The sequence below is a fragment of the Condylura cristata genome, unplaced genomic scaffold (genome assembly GCF_000260355.1).
Source record: "Condylura cristata isolate star-nosed mole 26May11 unplaced genomic scaffold, ConCri1.0 scaffold00018, whole genome shotgun sequence".
Taxonomy (NCBI): domain Eukaryota; kingdom Metazoa; phylum Chordata; class Mammalia; order Eulipotyphla; family Talpidae; genus Condylura; species Condylura cristata.
In genome coordinates, this window is record NW_004567119.1 from 5823796 (window position 1) to 5850234 (window position 26439).

The 26439-nt window shown below is 44.4% G+C and overlaps 1 protein-coding gene across 5 annotated transcripts in view; it reads right to left on the bottom strand.

The window, feature by feature from the left end:
• INPP4B (inositol polyphosphate-4-phosphatase, type II, 105kDa) overlaps positions 1–26439 on the bottom strand; it is a 458439-nt gene that overhangs the window by 334885 nt on the left and 97115 nt on the right. The window lies entirely within an intron of this gene.

The window sequence follows — 26439 nt, forward strand, 5'->3', positions numbered from 1 at the left end:
CACGTGTGGTTAAGCCGTGCGTTATGGAGCATATGCAAAGGAAGTCTGCATCCACTCCCATCCCAACTACAGAGAGGCGCCTCCAGCTGCTGATGTGAAAGACTTTTACAAATACGCACAAGATGCCTCTTTTCTTATCACACTATAGTTGTTCTTTTAACTGTTTTTTGGAAAATACAGGTTTTTTTTTTTTTTCATTAGAAATGTGTTTTATGTGGATGTGTTATGGGCTTATTATGATAAATAAATTATTGGAGAATGTCTACCTTAATTCCTAACATGATAAGTGTTGGTAGATCTAATTTACAGAAACAAAAATTCTGTGGGATCCCAAATAAATTTTAAGAGACCCTCCCTGGGGACACAGTGGGTTAAGGATCCCAAATAAAGGATCCCAAATAAGGGATCCCAAATAAATTTTAAGAGACCCTCCCTGGGGACACAGTGGGTTAAACGCAGCACTGCAAGCCAGCCACAGCCGCTTCAGTGAGAGTTCAATTCCCAAGCCTGGAGGTGATCCACATGGTGCGGCAGACCTCTCCTGTCCCACCCTCTGCTCTCCTCAGCAGTGTACTTCATCAGTCTGCCTGTTCTGCTCCCCACTCTGTCTCTAGTGAATCCTTTCACCGCCCCTGCACCTCTGACCTGTACCCGAGTTCTGTATGCATACATAAATTTTTTTAAAAAAGTGTAAAAGGATCCTAAAATTATCACATATGAGAACCACTGGGCCAGTCTTGTTTTAATAAGATAATATTTTTCTTTTACCCTACAAGTCCACTGGGGTGGCCTAAAGAAAGTTGTTCATCCTTTTCTCAGGAAACCAGGCCTATGGAACATTGTTCTCAACATGGTTCTATGCTCACAGAATATCAGAAAAACAAGAGCATTGTGAAATGGCCACAGGCTTCTGACACTTTACCTGGAAACTGTGTATATCACTTGCACTCACTGCTCATCAGCCTAAGAAAGACACATAGTCACAGCTAATTCAAGGGGCAGGGACAGACCATGGGCCAGAGGCCACAGTGGTTAAGAAAAATACGGAAGTCCTTCAGAAATAACAGTGATGGTCACAGCAAATACCAGCTCCTCACACAGGTCACTGGAGCACTGAGTTAAAAGGATTCTGAGGTGACGCCCTAGCCTAGGAGATTTATTGTTATTGCTGCTGAAACAAATTGCCACAAATTTACTATCTTAAAACAACCCAAAAGGTATTTTCTTGGAGTTGTAGAGGTTGCAGTTCCTAACATCAGGGAGATGGGTCCCTCTGGAGTCTCTAGGGGGAGAATCAATTCTCTGTCTTTTCCAGCTTCTAGAAAATACAGATTATAGCAATATGTACCCTGTAAGCCAACAGTAATTGAACAGCTGTGAAGGATAAGGCACTATTCCAAGTACCGAGGATTCTGAGCAGAGCAAAAGTTGAAGTCCCAACTGTCACAGAGCTTATACTCTAGTGGAAGGAGAGAGAGAACAAACAAGCAAACACCATACACACAAGAGAAGACATGCATACTAAAAAGAAAAATTGAGGCAGAAAAAGTAGCTGAAGGGATATGAAAGGTGCTGTTTCAGATAAGGTGGCCTGCAGGGTCTCTCAGATTGGAGAATGATTCATTAAATCCCTAAATAAAGTGAAGAACAAACCAAGTACCTGAAGGAAGAGCGCTCAGGCTTTGCAAACAGTGGCTGAAGGACTTTCATGTGGGAAGAGACCGTGCAGTTGAGAGAGAGCAGGGAGCCCTGTGTTGACTGGGGTACCTGATCATAAGACCACAGGGGTGTTGGTCACACCTCCAAGGGGTCACTGATCATTGTGGGGAGCAAGAACCCCAGGCATAATCAGGAAGTCACTGCAATAACATAGGGAGGAAAGGCTTGGTATCCAAATGGCGAGACGGTGAGAATTGTCTGGATAGAGTTTGAAAATAAAGGCCGTAGCTACCCTGATGGATTGCGTGATGGGGGTGTGAAAAAGACTTCTGCCAAGAGTCACTCCCAAGAAAAATAATCTTCCTTACTGTTCCTTCAAAACAAGAAAGGAAAGAGAGGTAGAGGAAGGGAGAAAGGGAGAGGCAGGGGAAGAGGGTGGGAGGGAGGGAGCTAGAGGAAGGAGGGAGTTAACAAATGAGAGAAAATCTTCACTGAACTTTTCAGGTGAAAGCGTTTTGTACCCGAATCAACAGGTTGTCCTGGGTAATGAATTCTGTCCTTGGATCTCAGTCAGAAGAACGGCGAGTCATGCATGTCTTAGAAAAGCAAAGCCACGCGTCAGCCACCCCACTTTAGGCGAGGCCGGCCGCCACACTGGCCGCTGCTGCACTCTCACACGTCTACCAGGAGGTTTCTCGCGCAGGAGCCCAACTGGGCGATGCAGCTTCAACATTACCACAACATGAGTTGCTGTTATCTACCCACACCTGAGTCATATGCTGTCCCTTCCTGCATGGAACAAAATTGCTCCTGAGTAGACAGAGTGAAGGTGACATCGGCCAGCAGCGGGGAGAGGCCCTACAAGCGCGTGTCCGGGGCGGGCTGGCCGCAAGCAGCTGCCGCCTGTGCCCCCTGCGAAGCCAAGTCTCAGTTTCTTTCCAAACGAACTGATGAGGCTGAATAGAACTTAGTCGATGCAGACATTATGCATCGGCTGTGTAATACTAGACAATGTTTTCAATATGTAATATATTGATTTCCGTTTGCTTTTATTTCAATAGTTTGGACTTAATTTGCTTTTATTTCAACTTTCAATGGAACATAATGTTTTCATTTAAATTTAATTTCAACAGTCAGGTTGCATTGAGGACAGACAGAAATTCTCATTATGGATTGCCAGTTTCTGTTTTCAAATTATCTCCATGTTAACTTACTCCCTGGTTATTATTAAGATAAAGCCCCTTACCCCGTGGTCAGCACACCTTCTGGGAGTAAGTCAACACTCCTACCAGGTTTCTGTAGCCCTCTTGCCTAATTCCAATCCTTCCCACACAGAGCAATCAGGATGATCCTCTTCAAAATGCAAATTAGATAGTTCTTTCTCCTTGCTTAAATGCTTTCCAAGGCTTTCAACTGTTCACAGAAAGCGTAAAAGCCCCTTGGGGGCCTGCAGCTGCCTGCAACTGTCCGCCCCACCACCTCCGCGGAAGGGCGCTCCTGAGCCAAAGCTGGCTCTGCCCCGGCCAGACTGCTCCCTCATGATGGAAGATCTTCCACCAGCTGCCGCCCTTCTTCTCTCAAGTTCAACTTTTCCTTATGCTTTACTTCTCCAGAACATTGTCCTGGCCACCTTGTCCCATCCCAGTGAGGTCAAGTCTCCCTGTTATGTGCTCTGATCATCCCATGTTCTAGTTCGTAGCATTTATGAAAGTAGTCATTTTCAGCTAACCTGTGTGGTCACCCTCAGAATGGCTGCCTCCTCGCCAGAGGGTAAGCTTCAAGGGCGAGGGGCCGACGTCCAAAGTCCGCGGACCTGTTGCCAAGTAAGGCCGTCACTCAGTAACTCTGACAAGTAACACTGCACACATACTTTCACAAAACAACAGAAACACTTACTGAACATTAGAAGGGTAAGAATGAAAATAGACTATCAAAACCTTGTGCAGAAGATGTGAATTTAAATACTGAAGTGAAATCAGCTGAAAAGAGACCAGCAAACCCACTTCTTCTGGTTTTCCTCAAAGGCAGCTCATCTATTGCCCTGCTGCCTCATGAGACTCAGAAAACCTTAACATTTTGTCTTGCCTTATTTTATCAGTTATAACCCAAAACATCGAGTCTTAGGTGCTTTTTCTTTTATTTGCAGTAAGAATGAGATTTGGGTGCCATCATGAATGCCCTTAGAAGCCAAATCAAGCACAGGTCAGAAACAGAAGCTTAGGAGGTAAGTGGAACGGAAAATCTTATCATTGCCCAGGCCACAGGTCTAAGTCCGCGGTTGCGCCATGCAAGCACTTAGCTCTGGAAGTCGGTACACAAAGTGCATTGTAAAGACACCACCAGCCGTAGCGGGAGAGCGTGCAACCTCAGCTGTGCGGACCTGGCCACAGGCGCATGCTCTCAGTACAACGTGGCAACCGTGGGATCCACGGGGAAGACAGGGTCCTGTTCAAGGCGGTCAGGACAGGTTCTCCTAGGAGGACAGCACAGTGGCTCTTAGTCTGCTCTTTGTCCGGCTGAAAGACCCAATACAATAAGCTCCAACCACTTGTCTTGTTTCTTAACAAACAAAAGCTCCTGTGGCCCTGAATGCAAAAATATATAAAGGTGCACCTGAAAAAAAGGTCAAATAATAAGACTAATGTTCAGCTTTGTCATCCAAGTTGGCCCAACAACTCCCCATGAACGTAATATGAAATGTCGCTGAAATTTTTAGGAACAAACCCCGGCTCAGTCATGCATCCCTGTTTGCATAGCACACATTCTGAAAGACTAGGCTTAGAAAAGTAGCTTGAACTTCAGGAACAAAGTGAGATGTAACAGGGCACAAATGTAATTAAGATTTCAACTTGACCTCATTAACAAAATGCCTGAGCTAATGAAATAAAATGTTCTTAAGAAGCTTCAGGGATGTGCCCGCCTGTAATATTGTAAAGGACATCCAGTCCCTCCATTAGCCTCTTTGAACACACACAGCCATCAGTGCCAAGTACCAGATAGTCCCCTTTTTTTCCCTTTCTGCATACCTAGTTGTGCTGATCTTTGGCCAATCACGTGTAGAAGTTAAGCGTGTCACTCTGGGATGGAAACGTGAACAGCTGGGACACAGTTTTCAAGCTTCCTCTCCCACAGCCGCCACACTGGAGCTGCTGATTCTGGCGATGTGAGGCTAAGCCAGCCAAGCTGACCTCTGGCATGTGTCTTGAGTGAGAAGTAGGCCTTTGTTCTTTTAAATTAAGCCTTTAAAAAGTTGAAGTTGTCCACTTCTCAGGCATAACCTTGCCCATCCTGAGTGACAGACATTTGCAAACTCAAGTCTTCAAAATCATTTCAAATCCTATTTGAATATGCTCTGATATTTGCATTTATATCTGGGTGTCATAAGATAAATGATACCTAGTGTTGCAACAATTATAGAACGAGGTCAGGTTTTATTAGAGTTCTTTACTCTATCTTTCTTAACAGACCTTTTAAATTTGGTGGCCTAAGAGAAGAAAACTGTATGTAGTTCTATAATTATCTGTAAGTAAACTCAACCCCTGGTGTTCTCTTATTCACAGGGTCCGTAGCACAACTCATTTGTTACTGAAAACAATACCATTTGTTCTTAAGATACTTTCCCTGGGGAAGTAAGGGCTCATTTTCTAGTGTTTTCCAGCCTAGTAGTTCATATTAAAAGTCTAAAAGAGCATCAGTTATCACACATTATCAAAGGACTACATGTCATTTGGAAGGATGGCAGGAACGGTGGGACTTAGCCACCATCTGCTTAGCCGTGTCCAACCCCAGAAACACCATAAGTCAATTGGAGATTCAACAAAAATCCCTCAGTGCCTGAAAGGCATCTTTTGTCTGCCCTCTGATGAGGCCCTTTGAGCTTAGCAACAATTCAGAGAGAGAAAAAGAGAGAGAGCTCAGTTCATCTATATGAGAGCAAGGTAAGTCTGTTGTTTTCAGATAAATGTCAACTGTTTTTGTGTCATTTAAACAAAAACAAATTTCCTAGCGGGGACTCCGTGCACTACCGACAAGGTGCTGCTGCCTATTCCTGTACCCAGGGCAGATCTGAGCTCCTCCTGGAGCGAGTTCTGTGCATAGATGAGCATGAGCTACGTGGTAGTGGAGCAGAAGTGAGCAATTTGCTTTGCCGTGGCTGCTACTCTTGATTTATTAAGAAAAAAAACAAGAACAGCAACTAAGATCTAATAGTTCTCTCATCTGTAATAGAAGGCTAATACTATCATTTACCCAAGGGACTCTGAGGAGTAAATGAGCTAATCCATATAAACTGCCTGGCACATAGTTGCAGCTCAATAAATTATAATTGCTGTTATGGTAATAATAATTATTGTTATTATGATCTAAATCAATAAATTATATGTGCGTGGGCATCTCCATGTCCGATTCTCAATTACCCTCTTTTTTCTATGCCATTGTCTTTTTCTAAGGAAGTCTCAGCTAATCTTCCAGTTTCAATGGCCTGCTTTAAAATAAGATTCCTAAATTTACATCCAAGCCCCTAATTTGCAGGCTGGTATTTCCAATTCTCTCTAGAACATTTTCAACATGCTGTCCCATTGTCTTTTCAAACACACTGGCCTTACCCTTGTGTGAGGATACATCTTGCATCAAACCCCTAGTCTAAGAGTTTAAGACCTTGGACAAGCATGAGGATGACCTTGAAGGACAATCTTTGACTCAGTCCTTCTTTACATGTGCTCATCCCCACAGAGCAATGATTCTGCACAAGCCAGAGATTTCATTACTACAGAGCGAGGTCTTGATTGCCCTATTTTTTTCAAGGGCAAGTAAAATTATTGACAGATTAATACTATGAAACCAAATTCCCCAATTATTTAGATAAGAACTAAGGAAAATACCCAATACTTGGTTCATGAAATCTAACGAAGTCTTATATTTAATATTACCACAAACAATGCCAGCTGATTTGCTAAATCTCTTCTGTGTATGACTTGCTAATTAGCTGCCCTCCTTTTCTCCATTTTCCACTCTAGAAAGCATTTCTGATTTTAACATCTAAAAATTGGAACTGAACAATTTCTAAGCAGGGAAAAGATAAGTGACCATTAATTCAACTAACAATTAACCACCTGATAATCAACTAAAGACTATATCATCATCATTTTCTGCCTTTCTATAATTTAGGATTTTATTTTCCTCTAAGTAAGAAAAATTGTATTTGGTCACATCAAACGCAGTGGCAGCTGCAGAGAGTAGTGTACCCAACAGTTGGGAGCTAAAGTTGCCTTTTTCCACTCTTCACCAAACAGCTTCTACAAGAGCCACAGGATTCTGGGCGCTGGCAATACCCATCAATGGGGAGAGGCTTTATGAAGTTGCTCACCTTCGGGGGATTGTCTCAGAATCTGGAAGGCTGAGGAGCCCTGATGGCCCTGTCCCTCCTACCATTAATGAACTGAACCTAAGTAACCAAGATAACCAAGGTTGAGGGTGCTGACATTGTTAATTCATTCTGCCCATAGACAGGATCTACTAGGTCACCTGGGCACTTCTTGCTCACACTCCAGACTTCACTTCCCTTGCCTTTCAAATGTGCGGCCCGTCATGTCTAAAATCCTGTCTCTACATGTGACCGATGCTCTGTAGGGACGCCAAGCACATACCATTGTATTGTCAGGAGTAAGTGTTCAATACATTCCACTTTGTTTGCATGTATGTTGTGACTTGTAGTGAGAAAGAAAGGAAAGATAAAAACCCAGCAGGTAACAAAGTATAATCACTTTAATCACTTGAATGATTAAATGAAATCTACGGTTCCTTTGACTCGCTGGTTATAGGTTAAGGTCTATTCAAGAAAGTAGACGCACAGGACACAGCAGGTCTCACTGATGTCCAGTTTCCTTTGGTAAAATCTACCTTTTACCTGATTAATGTGCAGGATGTCTCATGTTTTATGTCAGCTGCAATCTCCCAAATATTCTTTCTCTTTAGAGTTGCTATATGGTCTAAAATGCATCATTCTGCTGACTTAAAAATGTAACTCAATCACAGCCTCCTATTCAGAGCCAGCCCTAGTCATTTCTAGGAAGGGCTAATGTATGCTTGTGGTAATATATTCTGTGACGGTGATTGGTTATAGACCTATAGACTCTAAGAATCTCTGTACACCCAGATCTAATGCAGTATTGGGCATAAAGGTGGCACTTAATGCAATTTAATAAATAATACATGCTCAGTCATGTTGAAAATATTTTTAAAACCTCCATTTTGCTTTTTTCTCCTATTATGACATTTCTGTGTTGTTCCATGAAGTGGCTAAAGGTTAATCTTTATCCCACTTGTGTTCCTGTCTGTCATTATGATCTTAAAACAATGTTGATGCCACAAAAGTCATTGGCCAAACCTGGCTTCTATCGGATGTACTTAAGATGGGCTGTAGTATCAAACCTATTTTCTGCACTGACCCAAATACCCAGGAGGCGTCTAGCCCCATTTGAGGTTTTGCGCAAAATTTGAGCCTTCCCTTGCATCCGGTTGATGTTTATAAAGCAAATTGTGGCAGCTGAGTGTCATTCTTCTCAGAATGGAAAGAGATGTTCAGAGCGTTCACTGTTGGCTCAGTCATCAATAATTAACCTCTACAAAATGAATTTAAATGAGTCTTAGTGCATATGTACATTCTCAATCTCCTAAATATATTGTGATATTTTAAGTGATTCATTCTGGAGGTATTACTTTAGCTTGATGAATGCCACCATGTTGTAAATGTCAATAACCATCATCAGCTGCCGAAGGGTATGTTTTTCTTGAAACCAAACAGACTGCGTTCATGTAAGATTTAAGGTAAAGGTCATGAGCCATTTCCTCAACACTGAAGTACATCTTTAAAAAGGGCCCCTGGAATTCCTGTGTTGTTCCTCAAATTTGGATATGCTGAGTTCCAGAGCGAGGGAAAAGAGGACATGAAGTGGCATCTGTCCCCACCCATGCAGCAGCTGTGTGGCTTCACTGCGTCGGCAGCTCCCACACACCTTCTCAGGGTGCAGTGGGGCTGAACTTGAACTCGTACGAGTGTGGCTATTGAAATGTGGTCCTGGCATTAATTTTATAAGTTTCTGCCCAGTCACACTGCTTGTAAGAAATTATTTTTAATGCATTACCATTTTTAATATCCTCCAGATTGTTGGCTGCCCTTCTTGCCATGTGGACTGAACCAATTTAGCCGTAGGTGTTGAATGTTTTAAAAAACAATGCTTACAAAGAAGGAACATGGGAAGCCACTTACATAAGGGTTTAGGTGGTGATTAGTAATCAAAACCAAGCTGTTCTTTTTGATGTCTCTCCTATAAGGGTGATTCATGAGGATCATTTTCCAGAACCCTCAAGTTTAGGTGAGGACTTTGTTGCTTTTTTTAATGTACAAAGGTTCTCATGAAAATATTAATAACAAGACATTTTCTTGAAATAAGGTTTTCTACATTTGAATTCTAGTTTAATTCACTTTTCCATTGGGCCAGCTTGAAAACCAAGATTTGAAAAATCTTACGTAAATTTAGAAATTATTATTAAACACTTTTGGGTTTCATATGAGTGTGTGTGTGTGTGTGTGTGTGTGTGAGAGAGATCTGTTCTCTGGGGACCGACTTGTCTTCTGTTTTGTTCACTGAGGTGCCTTTCTAGACATGAGTATGGATACCCCATCTAAGATCAAGGTGTGGATTTCCCTTTAAGAACCAAGTTCACCTACTGTCATACCCTAGTTAGGTCTATTTCTCCCACATCTAGAAAGCTCTATTTACCAGTCATCCAGGACTTGGTGGTGTCTACTGCCTTATTATTTCTCACTGTGTCTTATCAATATGCAAACAAACCTAGATATTTAATGGAGACCAGTGAGTCTCCGTGTCTCCGCCTTGCTTCTCCCTGTAAGGCTGCCGGGTGAGTAGGAAACTGGCCAAATGAAATAAACTCCCACATCATCCTCCAGCTCTGATGTTCAAGTTTCCCTTTTCTATCTGTTCTGTATTTTGTGCTTTTACTTAAAATATTTGATTCAAGGGTTGCATGGAAGAAGGGAAAATGAAGGAGAAATGAGCTACGTATATGCTTTGTACTCAAACAAATGGGTGCATCTCAATGAATTTTAGGAATACTAAAAGTCAAATGTACAACCAATGTGCAAAAATGAGGGATGATGTAATGAATATATTTTTTTAAATTAAATAATAAAAAAGAAATACTAATGTAATAGATACATACAAGAAAAAAATTACTAAAAATAACTGAAATGACCAACCAGGAAAAAAAGGCATTGAGGTGAAAATAAGATGCCTTAGCTAGCCAGAGCGTCCACTACTGGGCACCCCCTGTGTCCTGCTGCTTGTTAGAACTGTTTGTTCAACATGGAAGCAAACATCTAACTTTCTCAATCCCTCACTCGGATGCTATTTAATTCCTGCCCAGGACACAGCTCATCCTGAGATCTGGAAAACACACAGCAGACAGAAGCCCTGGACGGGCTCCAGCAGGTGCCAATGGCAGCAGCAGCTGGCCCCCGTGTTTGTCACTTGTGTGGGGAGGGGTATTCGGCGGCGTTCCCACAGCGTGGCTGTGACCTCTGGAACCTGTGGTGGTGTGAAAGCTTTCACGCCCACCGGTGGCCTCCTGATTGTCACTCCTCTTGCTTGTTCAAGATTTTATGAACTTTTAGTCCTAGCATTGAATCCAGAAATACTGAGAATTATTTCTTGCACAGAAACCTAACTTATAATGTTATATGGGGTAAATAATGTGTAACACATAAGCAGTTTGATCATAGTGAAATTTTATTTATAGAATGTTACCCTGAAATTGATGCTTTTGCTCTCTTGCAAAATTTTGTCCTGTATCATCTATATTTTCATTTTGTGCCAAAAACAAATCTCAGCATTGTTACAAATTCTCTCTCTGCTTTTCCAGACCACACACACACACACACACACACACACACACACACACACACACACACCCCACTAGCCCACTCTGAGTATTATACTTAGACTTTTCTCATCCCTGAAGGCTTCCTGCACTCCTGTTCTCACCTGGAGTTTTCCTTTCTTGTTCTATTTCTGTCTTTATCATCCCTCTAACGCTAGCAGTCTTTTTAGACTGGCACTCTTCTCTCCTCTCATTCTGCATAACTCAGCAATCCTAGCATTTACCCCAAATTCAAATAAGTGAGTTCATCTTAAATAATGAGCAAAACAAAAGGACACCCTTAGAACTTTGAAAGTGTTTTTAAAGATGTCTCTGAAAACTTTCTCTCCCCCTCAAATAGATGACTCAAAATTTGCTGCTGAGTACAATTCTCTTCCCAGCCAGATTTCTGCTACCAAAAAAACAGCAACAACAACAAACTCTTTATTATAGCAAAAATCTTTCCTTTCATAATGCAGTCTATGGCAACAATCTACGGGAACAAGTGCCTTGCTGATGGGGACAGGTGCGCCTGCCTGGTCCTCCTTTATGTAGATCAGCTTCATGACCAGATGAAATGATTTATGGGTGTGGTGGTTATACCGAGTAGTTACCTCCCCTTCCTCCCTTCCTCCAAAATTACCTTGAATGTTATGTGTGGGGAATGGACACATTCAAGACTGAGGGGGCAGTACCTCTGAATGGCCAGGTGGATGCAAGCTTTAGGCGTGCAGGCTCACTGCATTAGACAGTGACATGAGCAAGTTACAAATGACTACTGTGTGCATTCTCAAAGGCTTGAGATGACTGGCTAAAGCAGTTTGTCTTATCATTGCTAATTCAAGTATCACTTGTAATTTCAGTAGCCAGTTAATTTCAGTGTAAGCTGCTAGCTTGGACTAACTCAACTGCATCAACACTCAGGGTCACTACACCACTAACCACAACCTTCTTAAACACTTGGACATGTATCTTTCTCAAGCATATTGAAACTTATGGTTCAGTGCGGTCTCTGTAAACAGGAAGAAATGTGCTGGGCCGCCATGAACTCGAGCCACAGTCACCTGATCAAGCCATCACAGGTCATTTGCTTCGGAAATAGCAGCACGTCTTGAGCTTACAGGTTGTATCCTGCAAAGTCAACCTTTAGCAGAATGGAAAGCCCACAGTCTGCGTTAGCTGGTCACAGAAGAACTAAGGATCCTAGAACTCACCCTAACTGAAGCAACGACAAACCAAAGTGAGAATCGGCTGATGCTGCTGCACAAGCTGAGACAGCCTGACTCCCCATGCTCCCTGAGCCTTCCGTTCATTTTCCCTAGATGAGAGATTTCTTTACTCCTTCTCAAGGCAAAGGTGACTTGAGAACCGCATTCTCCCTTTTCCATCCCTCGGTGAAAGAATACTACTCTGTTTTTCCAAACTCACTCTCACTTAGTCAGCTGTAGTCACATGGGACAGAAGGGCCCTCTTTTGGCAAAGAAGGGAGCCCACCACATTCGGGGTTGCCAGCACCTTCAAAATGATGTTATGAAAAAACAGATGAGAGAAGAGATTATTGAACAAGTAGATGTGCTAAGGGAAATAAATGTGATCCTTTGTTAAACTAAGTTTATTTTCTCAATAAATAAAATTAAAAGCATTCCTTTTTTTAACTACTGGAAGACTCAAATTTTTAAATGCTACTATGTTAGGTGCATGTACAATAAATCAAATGATTTTGAAATTCTTCTCAGAGCAATGAACAGTGTCTTTTTGATGTGAAACCGAATTTCCTGCATTCCGATGCTATGGAATGGGTTGAAGGAGAGATTAAAGCCACAAATGGTTCAGACAGTTCCAAAACAAAGGCAAAGACTCTTTAAACTAATGAGCATAAACACTAAAGAACAATGCAGCTATTCCTACAAAGATGGTTTTCTCAACAACGGAAACATTTATAGTGCCTGGGGAGCTGTCCTGTGCTTTAAGGGATGTTCAGTTAAACCCCTGAGGGCTTGTGACAACCCAAAATGTCTCCAGATTTTGCTATGTGTCCCCTGAGGGGTGGGGGACGGAGGCATGATCACCCCCAGTTGAGCATTACTGTTGTGTTTTAAAACAAACATCAAACAAAAATGTTAGCATTTTTCTCACTTGGTTTTCTTCCTGATGAGAACCCTTGACAATACAGCTCATTCTTAATTTCAAAAAGAATTTTTAAAAGTCACCCTTCATATCTTCGTCAAACTAATGGTAAAATGTGAGCTGAATTTTTAACGGTTAGATTGAGTAAGAAGTCACAGCCCACCACACCTGATTGTCATTACAGATGAGTTATGAAAGGGCTATATCTGTTGGCTTCTTTTAAAATTTTAATCAGTGGTTTAAACATAAGCAGGAACAGTAAGTTTCTTCAACTGATAGGTGACCCCCAGTTATGTAAACAGAAACTGTATAAAATGGCCATTGCCCATTTTCCAAAGATTTGAAGAAATGCCCTGGTGAACAACTTAACAATTAATATTCTGATCCATACTTTGGCTCTAATAGTCAATTGCATGTGTATGTGGAGGGAAGCCACTTCTGTAGGAAAAATGGATAGGTGTTAGCCCGCCTAAATGTTGATGAGCCAATATCTGAGGCAGCTGCTGACATTAATGCAGTATTGGGCCATTTTAATAACTGTACTCGCCAAACCAGGTAGCTGTTAAGTCTCATTTGATTCTCTCAACAACATCAGGAGTACTCCGTTTGCTTCAGTGGGGCTGATTTTAGAGAAATGCTGAAAAATTTGAATTTGAGATCAAGGAGAATGATTAAGAGTAAGAGTGATAGGGGATTATAATAAATTTAACAGGTTGGCTTAAAGACTCCTCTGGCCTGAAGGAGAAGTTGCCATGATAAAAACAAGGGAAAGACATAAAATACTTGGAATTTTTCTCCCTAATTACTGACCTGAGGATAAAAGCATAGAACTGGGAACATAAACAAGTGAAGGTTTTTGAAAGAAAGCCTGTGACTCTGTTCAATCTTTTGCTCCAGAAAAACTAAGTAAGCTGAAAATAGAGACTCGTGTCTGAAGTCTTAGCTGCAGGGGGGTCCACACTGGATTGCTCCAGAGTCACTGCAGGTGAAGGGGATTCTGAGACACACTGGAACGAAGCTGCCTGGGTTGCCTGCACTGGAGACTGGTCTGGAAGAATAGCACAATATTTCTGTGCCCCATGAATGAAGTCGACCTCTGCAGCATGCAGCTCCTGGAGATCACGATGGCCGAGCCCGCTCACCACCCAGTGGTATCCCTGACTTAAGTCGCAGTGTGTGTGGAGGAGAGCACCTTTGGGATACCCTCTGTGCGCAGAGGTTTGCACAAGTCCCAAAGGGCACATTTCCAGCAAGTTCCACAAAGGTGACACCAAGTCGATGTCTCTGCAACCAGGGTTTTGCCCTTTCCAACAGTATTTGAGAGGGAGAACAGGCTCCTTGGGTGAGCTGGCTCAGCTTGGCGTATGGGCTGCTCTTACACCCACCATTCTTCTAGGAGCAGACACCCCATTCCTCTGGTAAGCTTGGCCATCCCTTATATATTCTACTTGCTCTAAATTAATGCAGGGTTTCCATCTCCTGATTAAAGCCTGACTGAAACAGTAATCAAGCTGCCTCCCATATTATAAGAGAATATACATTCTTTATCAGGAAGTGGATGAATCATCTCAGTATGAAAACTGACCAAAAAAAGCTAACCAATTCTTTGAACCTCTGATACGAAATGCATACTTAGGCTAATCATTAAATAATCTGCCTTGGCTTACTGAATTACTACTCAGGAAGGAATTGCTTGGGATTGTATTAGGGAGCGAATTCGGGACTATGGAGTAAATATTAAAGAGTTAGATGTTATGAAATACTTCTTCCCTCCCAGATTAGAAACTAATCTTGCAGCCAGGCCATTACTCTTTGATACCTGTTTTTTAACAGAATCAATTTCACATGAAGCTCATTTCCCTCTTAGTTTAGGAATACTGTAAACCAATAAAGTCATCTTCTCAGATCAATAACTAGATTATTTCCTTCTAATACACATAACTCAGTAAGATGAGATAAGATGCTCTGTATACCAGTGAAAGCCCACTAAATGAGCTCATCTTTTACCCAGTGCAAACACGGTGAGTCTTCCTTGTTCAAAATGAGCATCAATCAGCTGAATTGTATAATTTAAAAAAAGGTAGCAGATGTTCAAAAAAGGGGGGAAATGCATATTTACATGCTCAAAACAGTATCTTTCTCATTTTCATGAGTGAAAAAATCCCTCTAGAAAGATCACTCTTTTGGGGTCAAAAAATGGCATCACTGGAGTTGGAAGTGCCATCTCCAAGCATTGGTACATGTACCCATTCAGAGTGCATCTTGTTTGAACTTAAAATTAAAACATAAGACCTAACCTTCCAATGTGTTAACCCCAACAGAAAACATCACGTTACTGTTGCCCATACTCTCGATCCTTCTGCTTCAATCATTACGTAAGTGTTGTTTCCAGTTAACGTTAGTGGTGCACTTCGTTCTCTGGCTTGGCTGCTGCTTCCAACACCACTTATTAGCTCACGGCGAATGTGGCAAATAGAAGTGCTTCTATTTTCAAGTAAATGAATTTTATGCAAACTCATTTCCACTATCACATGATTAATTCCCCTTTAGCATTATAATCTATTATATTTGTGGATGATAGGCAGAAAATGAAATAGAACTTTTCCTTCTGATGGAACTAAATCCATTAATGAAACTTCAGACTGTGTAGCTAAAAGGTCATTTTACTTCATTATAACATAAGTGTTCATATTTTTCTTAATCTTAGAATTCAATTGTAGAGTCATCATTTTAAAATGCCCTCCCAATGAAGCACAGGAATGTTTGCTCTCCATTGTGTGGTATTTTTTCCTCTAAATCTGCAATGGTTCCACAAAGTTTAAATTGCATCAGCTTCCATGTGGCCTTAGTTATTTTTAACTTCAAACCTTGCTGGGTTATATGCTGTATAAAATTACTAAAACATGCTGAAATGTTTTTAAACTACATGAAAAAGTCCTGCCTGCTCCATAAAAACAGGGTTTTAAATCCGATGCTGCAAATGAGCTGCTACTATGCTGAACAGTCATGCAGGCCAGTGCCTCGGTAGCCACTAGGCAGAGCCTCAGGCAATCCTCCCCTGCCGTCTTCTCCCCCTCCACCACCCACCCCAGCCTCCAAGTCTGTGTTATGATTATCGTAGCCCCCTGTCTACTTGAATGTCTAAAAATAGGGGAAAGAGTGGATTATGGCGAAGACAGGGCTATGTGGAAGTTTTCTTTGGAGAAAGTTATGTCCTGTCAATACAAATAATGAGGGGTTCCTCAAGGTCTACTCAGAGGTAATGCTGCATTGTGTGTGACGACTGCAGTGTGTGTTTGTGTAAGAGAGAGAGCGCAGAGAGTGGCGTGAGGACTGTCTCCTTCCTGTAATGTCCACAGAGTGACAGACGGAATGACCAACTGCTTTGGCAGCATAACCAGAGCCTGACTAATTGTGGAAGCCACCTGACCCTCAGAGTTCCACAGAACAATTTGTGAGTGTTTTCTGTGGTCCAGATGTAGGAACCCGGGGGAGAGCAAGCTGACAGTCAGCGGAAATCACTGGCTGTGGAGAGGGGTCCACCAGCAAACCACAGGCAGAGTGGGTGGCCACAGCTGGCTGGACAGCGCCCTCCCCCACATCACAGAGGACTCCTCCCAAAGAGCCTCTGGAAGTACTCACTAGAGGGAAAATGCAAACACTCGGGCAAGGACAAGCCAGCACAAGCCGATTATGATGCTATCATTCAAGAGAGAAGGATCATTGCGCCTTACACACGCCATGGCGCCTGCTCTGCTCTGACTGGGTGGGCTTGGAAGCAACAACCTCCCAGGGCAAGGGAGGGGCAGAGCCCAGGGTGAAGACCGACCGAAGCACCAACCAGCAGGTGGCCCCACACACCCGCCACTGCAGGAGGAGGGGACAGAATGAAGATGGAGTGTTGACTAATGTATGGGGCCAGACAGGCTATTTTCTGACTTGACTGTATTTTGTGTACAAAGTGACCTTAGGACTTCCTATTACCCAAGAGTAATGAACTTATTGAAGTTTTCATTCAATAGTGGAGGAAGGATTTCTACTGAGTCTAGTTTACGTGGACACTGGAAAACAAATCAAGTGGGTTTTACACTCATATTTTGGGAGCTTTGCTTTATCAACCAGGTATATTTATACAAATCTGTATTTTGAACCTGAGGGACCCTGGCTATAGATGTGTAGCAAAACACCCAGAAATAACTGGCATGTAAGTGGATCCATGTCAGTGGCCATAGGTCTGGGCTTGTGGTATTAGAACAGAATGAATCAAGGAGCTGGCATCTGTATCAGCCAGAACACAATGACGTAAGCAGCCGATGAGGATACAGTGCGGCAGATTTATGACTAATGAAAATAATGATGGTGCTAATGATGCCAGAGAACATGCAGTGAGCATCACTGTGTGCCAAATGTGGTCCTGGCAGCTTTAAGGTGGGAGCTTGCAGGATGTGGCCCTCAACTCTCCCACCTAGGCCATGCTGTTCTATTGCTGTTGTAAAAAGTAACTGAGGCAAAAGAAGGTAAGTCACTCCATCGAGGCTACTGAGGCAGCAGCGTGGGTCTACCAAAGGAACCTGCAGCCAGTCCAGGACATCAGATCCCTCGGATGAGGAGAGTCCCCACATCCATTACAGAACCTTGCTCTGACTGGACAGGCAAACTTAGGCAGACAAGTGCCTATCCTTCCTCTAATTCTCAAAAAGTTCCTTTACCTTCCACTCCACTCTCTTGCACATATACCTTGGTCTCACCTGCGCAGCAAAGGAGAATGTTAGGTCTAATACAGATACATAAAATGGTCTGTAGCTCAAACAATTTGGGATGTTACATTTAATTACCCAGGTTATAAAAATTCCACCTGATTTTTGAATGGTATTTATACTCTGCAGATAAATGGAAAGAATATGGAAATCGCCCATGATTTTAGCACTCAGATGTAGAGACTGTTAATATTTTATGCTTTTTCAAAATTAAGATATTATTGATTGTCTTGTCTACATTAGTGTGGTTAGCTTAATACTCTGAGCATCTGTTTTAGTCGACAGTCTTCAAAATCATACTTTTGACTCTGTATATTTATCACTGTATAGAAACACAAATGTTATTCATTCCTCTCTTCCTGATTCTATTGCTTTTTAAAAACCATGGCAACTAAGATAATAAATAAGCCCTCAAAGTGCTGGGCAGTTACTTCCTGCAAATTCAGCAAGTTGATGCCCAAGTCAATATTTTGTGTGCCAACTGTGTTTGTGGAGGCCTCAGAAGCCCCTGAGAATGCCAGTCAGGCCCTTTTTAACAAAAAGCCTTCTTAACGGTGAGTATACACCTCTCTCCCACCAAGCTCTGGGAATCCCTGAATATTGGGGGGCCCTGCAGCTTCTGAGCCCCAGGCCTGGCAGTCTGGTTCTGCTTACAAATGCCTCTGGTACTGCTCTTACTTTCTGCAGCCCAGTTAGCAGCATTTGGCAAGGAAAGGCGACCTTCATCTACGGATCACTAGAGAATCAGAAAGCCAAAGAGTCAAATGGGCCAGAGGCGGTTATTGGGTTACTACCCGATCTTGTACCTGGGAAAACTGAAGGCCGTGAGAGGGAAGGCATTTGGCTGAAGGGACTCAGAGTGCTGAGTGAGGCCCAAATTCCACCAGGTAATGAAAAATAAAATCCTGCCTTTGCCTTTCCCAAAAGGAAAATACCATCTCTAGTTGTTTACCGTGAAATGATAGTTCTCACTTTCTATTTAACTGTGTTTCTCTAGGAAAAGCAGATGTGGGGGGCAATTTAGAATTCACTGTATCATATTTGGTCTCATCTTGAGACTAAATTATTGAGGAAACTCATAAGAAATGATTGATACTGCAATAGTCAGGTAACACCACAGCCTCAGGTATGTCACTACCACATTTTACTTGAGAGCCTAAAGATTGAGAAAAGGGCTAAAACATCATTTGGTATGCTCAGAGAGGCCATAGGCTAAGCATCGTCATGCACAATGGTTGCATGTCAGAGAAGGAACAGGCTGGGGCTCTCTGCTCAATGACAGGCTGAGAGAGAGCCCCAAAGAAGCAGCTCTGAACACATCTCAGTCTCCTGCCCAGTGACTGCAAAGCCACCTCCCTGGAATGCTTAAATGGCAGAAGAACCAGCGGCCACATGGCAGTCACCACGGAGCAACATGTCCAGAGTGGGAACCCCGAGAGCCTTGAACTTGAGGGCAAGTACTCAGAAATCGACATTAGCCTGCGCTAATATGAGCCTTTTTATTTTTCTTAGAAGATTCATTTATTTATGACACAAAACTGGGGTAAGGCCAGAGGTGCAAGGGTGGTGAGAGCATTCACCAGAGACAGAGCGGGGAGCAGGACAGGTAGCTTAGTGAAGTACACTGCTGAGGGCAGCAGTGCGCAAGACAGGAGAGGTCTGCTGCGCCACGGGTCACCTCCCTGGCCAGGTTTCGAACTCTTGCTGAAGCAGCTGAGGCTAGCTTGCAGTTCTGTGCTTTAACCTGTCGCGCCACCAGGGAGGGCTCTAATATGAGCATTTTAAGCTTTTCCATCAGTAATTAAACAACAGCCAAAACACTTCAAAGACTATAAATATCCACAGAGAATGAAGAACAAGTTATTGAAAAGTTACTTCTCAAAATGTAAATGATAAGCTCAACATACAAGTTAGTAGAGGAAGCCAACTCAGATGATCCTGTTTTCCAGAGGAAAAATAACATGACATGAGGTTAACATACTAAAACCTTAAACACATATTAATGGTACCGCAAATTGAATTCTTCCACACTACTTGATCTCATTTGTTTAATTTAGTATTTTTTTTAACATTGGTAAATACTTTAAAGTGGAACGATTGTTTTAAGCAAATGCTTTACAGATGTTAGAAAGCTCCACAGAATCCTTGCAACTTCAGGGATTCTACATGGAGTGCCCTCAACATAACAAAGGGGTTGCCTTTCAAAGTACTAAATACAGCAAGTACTTTTTCCATTTAACATTCTGATGGAAAATCATTCTAAAATGTATTACGCTTTATGAGGCCTTCCTTAAAAGTACATTGGGCATCATTTTCCTTGATGGCCTAGAGTCATGATCACAAATATTAATTATTGTACTGTACTGTAATAAAATTATGTCTGGGAGGTCCTAGAAATATATACTCTTTATTGTCCTATGAATAACACACTATCAGAATTAAAAGGGACTTGAGAACTTGTCGGTTTTCTCCATTACAGATGAGGACACTAATGTCAAAGAGGAGTGACATAATTTAATTAAAGGGACAGAGCAGCGACCTACTCCAGCTCTTCCAGCTTGTCATTCAGAGTCCTTTCAATTACCCCCTGTCACACAGCACAATACACCTCATGCTGGTTCTTCCGCTTCTTTCTTAGAGTTGTTCTCTCTCCCGCTATCTTCCGTGTTCACCCTTCTCAGCAGTGACGTGCCCTCATTGTCCATAGCTGCGGCTCTGGTGTGTGTGTCGGGGTGGGGGGGACATGAAGACCCTGGTCAGAGTAGAGTGACCACAGGAAGGCAGACTCTCAGTGGTGCCCAAGGGAAATAGCAGAGTGTGAGCTAAAATTTAGAGAAAAAAGACCTTGGAGATCAACCAAGGGGCCGAAGCAAGTGCTGGAGTCGAAGGTGCAGACGCAAGCAGGGTCAAAGAGGGCAAGGAGGAGGCCTGAAGTGCAGCCCTACAGGCGAGCTGGTGGCCTGGAATGGCCGCCCCCAGCCTGCACCCCCCTTTAGCCGCATTCCAGGTGATTATGTTTTGAAGGAAACGCAACAGAGGGAGGATGCTGTGTCTGCTTATAGCCCTTCAACTGATCCTAACGTGAAGAAAAATCACCTGAGATGGTCAGACATGAGTGTCCCAGAGGCAGAGTGACTAACCGTGGGCTGAGGAGGGCAATCGGCCTCCATGTCAGCCCTGTGGGTAGAGAACACTTCCAGTTGCCCTCTGCTAGACTTTTCCTCTGTCCCAAAGCCTTGAGGTAGGTGAGGTATCACCTTAGACTTTGGTTTCCAGTTGATAAGCAAACGCGCAGTAAACAGCCTGGCACAGCAGGAAGGAGGAAAATGGTCTTTCAAAAGTCGGCTGCGTTTGCGCCTGTTCTGACAGGACAGTAAATCGCACCTATCTGAACAAACTTCCTCTTTGTCTAAAATGAGCTGGTTCAGGTCCCCAGGGCTACATGGCTTTGTCTAGGGTGATACCAGGGCTAGCCATGGCTTCGATGGCAACTGTGTCAAGCCGGTGCTGCTGGGGGTCAGGCTGCCTCCTCAGGAGGGGCCCAGGTGGCCCAGGAGGTGGCATGGGAGAGCCCTCGCTGGGCCTGCAGCTCAGGAAGGTGTTCCCGGGGCCTCTGGGAGACAAAATGGAGTTGCCCACAGGAGCAGATAGGATGATTCATGTTGTGTGGGGCACAATTAAGGTCTGTAAACTCAAATGAGCAAACCCAGATGTTGGTACATTGGCGGAGGAGTGGCTGCAGAGGGCCCTGCCTCTCTCTCTCGTAATCCCTTTGAGGTAGGAGTATTCAGTTTCCTCAAAAAAGGGTACTTACCCAGAACACTCATTCATTTCAAGTTTGTTCTCCCCTCCTCCTTCTTGAAGGAGCATTGCATCATAAAAAAAGACACATGTGTGTGTATGTGGTGTGTATGCACACACACGTATATACATACATACATATATATATATGATACACACACACACATATATATATATATACTTATGAATTTTTTGTGCTAACAAACTAAACTTGCCTGCATCTTCTTTGAAGTGTTCGTTCAATGCAAGCAATCATCGAGGCCCTGGAACGCGCTAGAGGATGAAGCGCCTCAGAGCCACATGTCAAGACAATGTGAGTTCTGCTTGCAGAAAAGCCTCTAAGTCTAGTTGAAGAGGCAGCGGTGTCATACATCACGTGGCACTTGCCTGGCTGTTTCACTCTGGGGAAAAGACCCTTTCTCTCCCTGAATGGCCCGACAATGGTGCGTGCCTTGCAAGGGGTGCTCTGCACAGAGTCAGCATGAGTTCAAATACCGAGTGCGTGCTCGCCACCATCGGACGCTTGGCGCCAACTTGTGCATGTGAGCACAGCACAATGGCGCACGGACCAAGGACGCCAGGCACACAAAGCACAGGGCTGCTCCTGCAGGAAGTGGCCACTTGTTCCTTCAAGGATGCCCGCCAAGTATGTGGCCTGTCTTGGGCAACAGTGTCCAGTTTCCCCAGACAACCCCTATCCTCAGCTCGATATTGTACATTGAGGAACGTTTACTCCATTTCTGGTTACATGGGGTGGGAAGAGCCTGAATATTCTATTTCAGTCTGAGATTGCACAGAATCCAGAGGGTGGTGCGGGAAGGTAGAAAGCCGAGGCGAGAAGCCAGATCTCAAGTTGGAAAACTACCCCAGGGGCACTTAATGGCACAGTTGGCTATGAGGCCGCTATTGTGTGCATGGATGTGAGGAAAGTGCTCTCCATCTCCTCAAACCTATTCAAAGTAGGCTGACACTCGAAGGTCTTGTGTAAGCCTTTCTGTTTGTTTATTCTTGTGGGGTGAGGAAAGGGCTGAGCTCAGGATCTGTGTTGACACAGCCCCTGCAGCTGCGTGCGAGGACTGGCAGACTGACCCGCAGACTAAACCAACACAGTGGGCGCAAAGCCTCAGTGACACTGGGCCAAGTGCATGTCAAGTCCATGAAGCCAATTTCCAGAGTCTGATGCCAAGAACACACAGGGTTTCCCTGGGGGCCCAGAAAAGGGCTCTGAGCCAACTGTATGTGCTTTGCATGGAAGGGAGACCATTTTGTTGAGACAAAATTTTATCTTAGGTCCTGCTGGGGTCATTTGAATTCTCACACAATCAACAGTCTAAGTCTCATGTCGAAAGCCCTGCCTGGCTTGGAACCAGGAGCCCAGCACAGCCCGATCGCAGGGTGAGGGCGCCTGTCTCGCAAGAGTAGCAGCTGATTTAGTATCAACTAATGAGGTCCTAGGGGTTCTTAGCGGGCTCTATCCCCAAAGTCACTAGAAATTGCAGCCACCACTCTGAAATCACTTACTGAACCCAAGTCAGGGAGCAAGCTTGTGAGTGAAGACCATGGCAGGAAGGGCAGCCCCCGTGAAGCAGTGTAGACTTTTAAGAGCTCACTGCCGAAATGTTGATGTGCGAGTGGAGTGATGCACTTAGAAATTAAGACACAGATTCTGGTTAATAAATCAGGGGAGAAGCTGAGATTCTGTATTTTTTTTTTTTTTAAGATTTGTTTATACATACAAGAACTGGGATACAGAGGTGTGGGGAGAGGGGGAGAAGAACTCACCAGAGACAGAGTGGGAGCAGAACAGGCAGATCTACTGAAATACTCTGCTGAGGGGAACAACGAGCGAAACAGAAGAGGTCTGCTGCACCATGTGGGTCACCTCCTTGGCCCAGGATTGAACTCGTGCTGCAGTGACTTCAAATAGCTTCATAGTGCTGTGCTTTAACTCATTTTGCCACCAGGGAAGGCCCAGATTCTGTATTTTTAATCAGCTCCTAATGGTGCTGAGGCTGCTGCCCTGGTGTCTTGGAACACAAGGCACCTTCGCTTGGGAAATAACAAAGGAGAGCAGAGTCTGGCATGGACACAACTTGCCAACCTCCTCTCTAAGAAATTCCTTGAAACTTGGAGCGTTTGGGAAGAAAAATGCAAGTGTTTGCTGGAACCTTTCACTGCCTATCAGGGCAGTCAGAGCCACCAGAGGTCTGTGGTAGCAAGTGTAAGACCAAGGACAGTGAAGAATGCAGAGAGCCCACATTGACTCACCGGTAAAGACCAAAACTAGTGACTGCTACCATTTGCTGAACTCACCAACTGTCAGGCACAGCTTCAGTATTTCATTATTTACTTTGCATTGTAGTAACTGAGAGTTAGGAACAACTGTCACCTCTATTTTACAGAAAAGGCAACTGAGACTCAAGAGGGTAAGTCACTTGCCCAATGTCACACAGCTCCTAATCAGCAGTCTGATATCTGAGCACAGACAGCCCCACTCTCCCATCTATACTCATGACCACAACACACTCTCTGTCCCCTGTCTCTGTGGTTCCACCAGAACACAGTTGGCTATAGAGACCCCTGCCCTTCAGCGCGTCCTGAGGTCTGTGTCGAGCAAGCCATCACACCCTCATGTCTTGCCTTTTCACTGAATGGGCAGCAGCATCGGGCAAATTCCAGCGGCTGGAACCCCACTGTCACCCTTGACCTCTGCTTCCTCCAGTCCAGGACCACTGTCTGGGACATCCTAAAAACTTTCATCATTCCGAAGCTTCAAAATATCCACTTCCCTTAGTCCAGCCACTATCATTTCTCAACTGGAGTAGCAAAACATACCTCCATACCTCAAAAAGGTCTCCTGCACCCACTCACTCTTGACCCCTCAAATCAGTTTGCTGTAAGAATATTGTGCAGAGATGCTCATGTCACCCCCTGCACCTCCCAGCAAACTATCCCGGCAATTGTGGCCTGCAGGGTCTGTCTGCTCTGGTTTTCTGGGCAGCTTCACCTCACATCCAGCTACCCCCCCACACCCTGAACTCTACCCGGTCTGAATCTTAAGCTAGTGATTTTATATTTTCAACTTCACAAATGTATTTTAGGGAAGCGTGAAAACAATTTAGTTGGCCGAGATCAGCATTTTAATTTAATTAAATGGGAGAAGAGAAACACATCACAGCATTATTTGTGAGTACTGTTGTTTTCAATTATCTGTGTGCTGCATCATGAGGAAAGCCTATTTGTCACCAAATATCACAGTGAGAAGGAGTCTGAAGAAATTATACTTCTGAGCCTCAGCACAGGTGTTCCCTCTGCCTGGAAACTCCAGCCCAAACTCTAGATGTAGGAATCTCCTTGCACCCAACTGTGCCCACGCTGGGGCCCTGAGTGCCTGAGGGGACTCAGGGCCTGAAGACTGTCAAGGCAGAGCCACATGCAGCTGAGGAGAATTCATCTTCCCCACTGGCAGAGGCTGAAAGTAAAAGCAAGAACAATCCAAATATTTGCTTCCAAGATGGCGCCCAACCACCTCAAATGAAAAGGGGTCTGAAGAGAGAGAGTGCGGAAGCCTCCAGAAGTTCCCAGGGCCTTCTGGGCATCCTGGCACTCTCGGGAGGACAAATCGGACAGCACCCTCAGAAAGCTGGTTCAGCAGCCCAGGCAGGAGAAGGTGAGCTTATCTGCCAAATGAGCAGCTGCCGAGGGCTGTTCAGGAGCATTTGTCTGTAGGCTCCTCAAGAACAGTCTGCCCTGACTGTTTATCAGACTCTAAATGGTTGTCAGCAGGCATTTTACAGTTGATGTAGACAGCCTCCAAGGCCAGCCCTCAGAGGGTGGGGTCCTGAGCTGTGAACCCTGAGGCTGGTGGGGAAATGTCCCTTTGTCTTCCCTCTCGGCCTCCTGCCAAAAGAACACATGCCTAGCGTTTCCTTGTCTGAGGGAGGCAAGTCTTAGTGAGAGGTGACCCGTGAGGACTCAGAGGCAGACCGCAGACGTGAGGTGGATTCATCCTGTAACTGCCTGGGAAAGGAGCCCGGTCAGGCCGCATGGTACTCAGTTCACGGCCAGTGGCCAGTGGCACCCAGCACTCCAGCCAGGGGAGGGATCTTCCCAACACACCATACAGCGAAGGTCCTCTCTGCACACCAGCAAGGCAGGAAACTGCTCTGGCCCATGCAGGCTCCACCCCGCCTTCACCACCCCTGGGTAGGACACCCCTTCTCCCAGGCAGGCCCTCAGGTGTGGTTGTCCCTGAGTCCAGACAGGACTCAAGAGGTTCAGAGATGGAAAAAAACATCATTCTTTTTAACGAGGCCATGGATTAGGAGAACATAGGAAAGACAATTTGGGAAAAGTAAAAAATGTAACATCTGACTAGGAATACAGGATATAAAGGGGAAAGAGGTATTGAGGAGAACCTCAGACTTGGAGATGGGAGACAACCGGCACCCCTGACCCACCGGGTCCCTGGGGTGAGAAAGGCCTCGAGGTGACCAGGAGAGAGGCCATCAGCGTGAGACTGGCTAACTCAGCCTGGACAGGAGGCTGGGCCTGCGTGTGGAGAGCTCCTGCTGACATGCTGTTTGGGAGAAATGTTTTATATCACCTAAGACAGCTTTATTTCCACTTTGAGTCCAAAAGACGAGTGGAGCGGTGCTAGCATGCAGGATGAGAGGCTCGCGGATTGCAGGGGAAGCGTGGTGTGCAGTTTTGATCATTTCGGCTGATACCCAGGGGACCTGCACCACCTCTCCCCCTATTCCGGCAGGAGAATAGAAGATAGAGGGTGGGAAGGAGCTTTTCTTCCCTTGTTCTGAGGCATCAGAACTGTTGCCACACAGAGCTGCTGTCAAGCCTGCCTGCCTGCCTGAGGCCTGCTGCCAGCCTCCGCCATCACAGCCAGCCCAGCTCTCCAGGGCAGTGGCCCCCAAGATACTTTAAAAGGCTGCCTGGAGAGGCTGGGGACCATAGGGGGGAGGGGATTTTCATAAGGGACTCCCCACTACTGACAAGGCTGGCAGCCTGCCAGACCAAGGCTGCTGACAGGAAATATGGGGGCAAGAGTTATGGAGAGGAGAAATTAAAAAAAAAAAAAAAATGGACGATAGGAGTTGAAACTGAACTTAGACTCAGATGTTCAGATCACGGAAGATAAGAG